General features: G+C 39.9%; 1 pseudogene across 1 annotated transcript; it reads left to right on the top strand.

Moving 5' to 3' along the window:
• Window positions 1-1,202: 1,202 nt before the first annotated feature.
• LOC105535732 lies at window positions 1,203-2,700 on the top strand (annotated as a pseudogene). Its single transcript, XR_001005494.1, has one exon. The product of XR_001005494.1 is annotated as a splicing factor 3A subunit 3 pseudogene (transcript).
• Window positions 2,701-6,326: the final 3,626 nt, after the last annotated feature.

Raw genomic sequence — 6,326 nt, 5'->3', positions numbered from 1 at the left:
AACACGCACACACGCACACACACACACACACACACACACACACACACACATTCCCCTATCTAGAATATGCTTTCAACCCTTTTTGTATATTCAACAACCAGAATCTCTCACAGGGCCCTGAATATTAGGCAAAAATAAGCATAAATAAGGGTTACATTCAACCTGTTGGCTATCAGGTCTCTGTAACTATAATCTCTTTGAAAGAGTCCATGTAAATATATAGCAATGAAAGAAAAGAAAAGGCAATGGGCAAAGATAAAGAAAAGAAGTTTAAGGATCCTGATATTTAACGGCACTCCTCTTAGTCATCTGATACCTTTCATTTACATTCAACCTTACACTTTCCAGAAATTTTTTATGGTTATTTAAGACTACAAAGACCTACACAATCTTGCTTCTACCCATAAATGAAGAAAAAAGAATACCAGCAGATACTTAGATAAGTTTTGGGGGTTGAACAGACAAGATTTCATAATAGTTTGCAAGTGAGTAAATGGGAATAAAGAAAACACCCAGGTTTCTAGCCTGCGTGGTCTCATACAAGTGCTAAGAAAACTGAGGGTCAAACAGGCTTGGAGTAAAAATTAAAAGTTCAGTGTTACAGTATTCGAAGTCCCCAGACTGAGAAGAATATCTGAGTTTCAGGTACATATACAGAAGACGATTGAGTGCAGATGCATAGCAAGTGCCCAGAAGAACTCTGACTTTTACAAGCCAGAAGAAGACAAAGTCTGCAAATGAGCAGTCAGTCAAGCATGGCAAAAAAGAAACAGAGCACGGAGTCCCAGAAATCCAGAAGCAAGTTTGCAAAAAGGAAGCAGTGAAATGTTATGAAGTTTTGTAAGACAAGGCCAGAGAACTAACCACTGGATTTGACAAGCTATGGACACTGCTGCTCCTATGATCTCTGACAGTCACAAGTTACAGAGAAAATTGGAAATGAGGAAGTAGGACAAGAGAACAATTTCATTTGCAGGAGTTTTGTTGTAAAATGAAACATAGAAATGAGGCCACATTTGGAGAAGTCATGGGAGATAAAAGAAGGGTTGTTTTTTTTCCACCCAGAGAGCTAATAATCTACAGATAATTATTAGAATAAATAAAATACTTTAGGAAAGGTGCAAAAAGTCCATTGCATTTCCTTTAACCAGCAGCAAACAACTAATTATAAACATTTTAAGAGAGGCTGCGGCTAAGAAAAGATGGAGACAATACTGGTGCAGCAGCAGCGCTATCATGAGAAGGAAAGGTTCATGGACGTCATGGCCAAAGAGATGCTGACTAAGAAGTCCACGCTCCGGGACCAGATCAATTCTCATCACCGCACTCAGGTCATACAAGACAGGTATACGGAGGTCAGTGGGAACCCAAGGGATTTGTATGATGATAAAGATGGATTACGAAAGGAGGGGCTCAATGCCATTTCAGGACCCAATGAGTTTGCTAAATTCTATAATAGACTCAAGCAAATAAAGGAATTCCACCGGAAGCCCCCAAATGAGATCTGTGTGCCAATGTCAGTGGAATTTGAGGAGCTCCTGAAGACTTCGAGAGAATCCAAGTTAAGAGGCACAAAACTTGGTGGAGTTCACAGATGAAGAGGGATGTGGTCGTTACCTCGATCTCCATGACTGTTACCTCAAGTACATTAACCTGAAGGCATCTGAGAAGATGGATTATATCACATACCCGTCCATCTTTGACCAATTATTTGACATTCCTAAAGAAAGGAAGAATGCAGAGTGTAAGACATACCTAGAGATGCTGCTTGAGTACCTTCAGGATTACACAGATAGAGTGAAGCCTCTCCAAGACCAGAATGAACTTTTTGGGAAGATTCAGGCTGAGTCTGAGAAGAAATGGGAGAATGGGACCTTTCCTGGATGGCCGAAAGAGACAAGCAGTGCTCTGACCCATGCTGGAGCCCATCTTGACCTCTCCGCATTCTCCTCTAGGGAGGAGTTGGCCTCTCTGGGTTTGGACAGATTGAAATCTGCTCTTTTAGCTTTAGGCTTGAAATGTGGCGGGACCCTAGAACAGCAAGTCCAGAGACTATTCAGCACCAAAGGAAAGTCCCTGGAGTCACCTGATAACTCTTTGTCTGCCAAAAATCCCAAGTCAAAGAGCACCAAGCGAGAACTGAGAGGAACAAAGACACTGCTTTTCTAGAAGCCCAGATCTATGTATACTCTGACTCATGGGGGACAGCGACATCTCACTCATGAAAATGTACAGCGCAAGCAAGCAAGGACAGGAGAAGAGCAAGAAGAGGAAGAAGAGCAGATCAGTGAGAGTGAGAGTGAACATGAAAAGAACGAGATCATTTACAACCCCAAAAACCTGCCACTTGGCTGGGATGGTAAACCCATTCCCTACTGGCTGTATAAGTTTCATGGCCTAAATATCAACTATAACTGTGAGATTTGTGGAAACTACACCTACCAAGGGCCCAAAGCCTTCCAACAACACTTTGCTGAATGGCATCATGTTCATGGCATGAGGTGTTTGGGCATCCCGAGCACTGCTCACTTTGCTAATGTGACACAGATTGAAGATGCTGTCTCCTTGTGGGCCAAACTCAAATTGCAGAAGGCTTCAGAATGATGGCAGCCTGACACAGAGGAAGAATATGAAGACTCAAGTGGGAATGTTGTGAATAAGAAGACATATGAGGATCTGAAAAGACAAGGACTGCTCTAGTGTTCAGGGATGTAGCTCAGCTTTTGGGCTAGCCCAGGCTTCCCTGAGATCTGCTTTTTCTTTTTCTCCCAACCAAATCCTCTTAAAGACCTTTGTTACATAGTCTCATGGTCTAGCATGCATCCTGCAGAAACAAGGCATGCTGGCAGATTGCAGGGTTGAGATGTGTTTTATATTTTAAAAGATTCTGCCAGAAATAAAACCAGACCTTGTTAAAAAAAAAAAAAAAACTTAAAGATACAATTTACAAAAGCATAAAAAACATCAAATATCTGTGGTTCACACCTGTAATGCCAGCACTTTGGGAGGCCGAGGCAGGCAGATCACTTGAGCTCAGGAGTTCGAGATCAACCTGGCCAACATGGTGAAACCCCATCTCTACTACAAATACAAAAATTAGCCTAGCATGGTGGCGCACACCTGTAATCCCAGCTACCCGGGAGGCTGAGGCAGGAGAATTGCTTGAACCTAGGAGGCAGAGGTTGCAGTGAGCCAAGATCACGCCACTTCACTTCAGCCTGGGCAACAGACCAAGACTCCGTCTCAAAAAAAAAAAAAAAAAAAAATCAAATATCTTGGAAAGAGATATACAAAACCTCTGCATAGAAAATTATAAACCATTAAGGCAAATTAGAAAAGATTTAAATAAATAAAGGTATATACCATGTTTGGGGTTCAGAAGACTCAACATTATAAAAGCTGTCAATTCACTTAAAACTGAGTTATAGGTTCAGTACCAACCTAATCATATTCTCAAGATATTCTTCTTGTCAAAAATAAACAAGGTGACTCTAAAATCTATATGCAAATGCCATGGACCAAGAATAGCCAAAACAAACTTGGAAAAGAACAAGAAAAATAAGTTAAGGAGACTTGACATAAATCTATACTAATTAAGACAGTGCAGTATTACTGGCATAAGGATAGACAAACGGACCAAAGGAATAGAATAGAAAGTCCAGAAACAGATCATATATACATAAACACCTGATTGATAACAGAGACAGCACTACGGAGCACTGGGGAAAGAAAGGTCTTCTCAAAAAATGGGACTGGATATGCATAAAGCAAATAAATGTGACTCTAACCTCACACCACACAGACACATCCCTCTTTCTCCAGGTGGACTGTAGATTTAAGTGTGAAAGACAAAACAATGAAACGTCCAGAAGACAATATAGAAGAGTATCTTCACAATCTTGGGATAGGGAAAGATTTCAACAAGACACAAAAAGCATTCTCCAAAGGGAAAAAAAATCAATACATTTCACTACGTTAAAATCAAGAAGTAAATGCAATCTGCAATATAACATCATTTTAACTGCCAGCTGAACCTGGAAAAAAGTAAGAGAAATCACTAAAGGCCAAAATTAGAGACCTGAAAATCAGAGCAGGGAACATGTTAGCCAACTCCACAGTGTCCTGTGAGAGGCTGTCAATCTCCATGATCCAAGAGCACATCACCCTCTATAAAAGAATCTGGATCTAAATGCTCAAAAGGAAAACACTGAGTCCTAGGTCAATGTAAGGCAGGGAGTTGGAACCGAGAGCCCTTCAAGAAGGATGGAACCCTTAAAGAGCTTTTAAAAACCAAACCTAGCTCTTAGGCACAGAAAAGCAACAAGAAAGCAGTTTCAGCATAGATCAAGGCAGGGGAAAATCCCTCCCAATTACTTCATAATGAGTCCCACACCCACTTGAGTTCTAATATATACTACCCTCACTTGGGTTCTAGCTACTCATAAGAAAATAAAATTAACATAGAAAGTAGCCCCAGGTCAGAATACCCCCAAATATATCTAGTAAAAATAATTACAAACTCTCTCTAGAGACATCTGTCTATTGATAAAGTCTCACTGAAGAGAAACTCAAATTTTCAACAAAATTGAAGCAACGCACCATGAACAAAAATCAGCAAATTAACAACAGGATTAGACCCTATAAAGTTCAGTTACTAGAACAATCCAATAAAGAACACAAAATAAATTTAATTTTGGAGGCCGACATGGGTGGATCACGAGATCAGGAGTTCAAGACCAGCCTGGCCAAGATGGTGAAACCCTGTCTCTACTAAAAATACAAAAATTAGCTGGGTGTGGTGGTACGCACCTGTAATCCCAGCTACTCGGGAGGCTGAGGTAGAGGACTGCTTAAACCTGGGGGGCAGAGGTTGCAATGAGCCGAGATCACACCACTGCACTCCAGCCTGGACAACAAGACTTGGTCTCAAAAAATTAATTAATTAATTAATTTAAATTGCTTAAAGGCACAATAGGATCAAAAGTATCAAAAAAAAAAAAACACTATGAAAATAAGTGACCAGTTTTATTAATAAAAGGTAAAACCTCTAGATATTAAATTAAAAATATAATCACTGAAAATGAAAATTTAACAAGTTACACCACAAATTAGATACAGTTAAAGTGAGAATTTGTGAACTAGAGAACAGATCTGAGGAAATTATTCTGAATGCAACAGAGGGAAATAAAGAGATAAAAATTATGAGAAGTAGAAAGTAAAGAGAATGAAAAGAATAGGCAATACATGTCTAAAAGTCATACTAAGAGAAAATAACAAAATGTAAAGGAAGCTTTAAAAAGATAATACCTGAGAATTTCCCAGACATGATGACAGACTTGAATCCTCAGATAAAGAATGCACATACATTGAGCAAAATAAAAATAAATCCACATTTGGGCACATCATAGTAATACTACATTAATACAATCAACCAAAGAGAAAGGGGAAAAAAAAATAACAGAGAGATAGACTATGAGTAAAAGCAAGAGCACGTATAAAAAACCAGAATGGTTGGGTATGGTGGCTCACACCTGTAATCCCAGCACTTTGGGAGGCCAAGGTGGACAGATCACTTGAGGCCAGGAGTTCGAGACCAGCCTGGCCAACACAGTGAAACCCCACATCTACTAAAAATAAAAAAGTGGCTGGTCATGGTGGCATACACTGTAACCCCAACTACTCAGAAAGGTGAGGCACCAGAATCGCTTGAACCCAGAAAGCAGAGGTTGCAGTGAGTCAAGATTGCACCACTGCAATCCAGCATGGGTGACAGAGCAAGACTCTGTCTCAAAAAAAAAAAAAAAAGAAAAGGAAACAAAATGGCACCTGAGATATGCTTCAAAATAATCTACGCTAGCTGGCGGGAGGAGGGGAGGGCATGGGAATGGGGCAGTGGTAAAAGTGAAAAAGACTGGCTACGAGCTGCAAATGTTGAAGCTGGTGACAGACACGTCAGACTTGTTATACTTTCCATTTTTGTTTATTTGAAATATTCCAGAAGAAGCTGCTAAAAAAGAGAGAAAGAAAAAAAAATTACCTATGAATGAATTAGACTGACAGCTGACTTTGAAATACCAGTAATAAAAATCAGAAGACATTGAAAAAAATATTCAAATTGCTCAAACAAAACACTGATCAATCTTAAATTCCAGCTCCAGCTATATGAGCATTCAAGGGTGAAGACAAAATAAAACAATAGACAAAATCTGACATGCTTGCCAAAAGAAAAGCTCACAAGCACAGTTCAAAAATTCAGGCCAGGCGCAGTGGCTCATGCCTGTAATCCCAGCACTTTGAGAGGCCGAGGCAGGGGGATCATGAGGTCA

This window comes from Mandrillus leucophaeus, unplaced genomic scaffold (assembly GCF_000951045.1).
Source record: "Mandrillus leucophaeus isolate KB7577 unplaced genomic scaffold, Mleu.le_1.0 Scaffold101, whole genome shotgun sequence".
NCBI lineage: Eukaryota > Metazoa > Chordata > Mammalia > Primates > Cercopithecidae > Mandrillus > Mandrillus leucophaeus.
The sequence above is the reverse complement of the archived record's forward strand: the minus strand, read 5'-3'. Positions and strand labels throughout refer to the sequence as shown.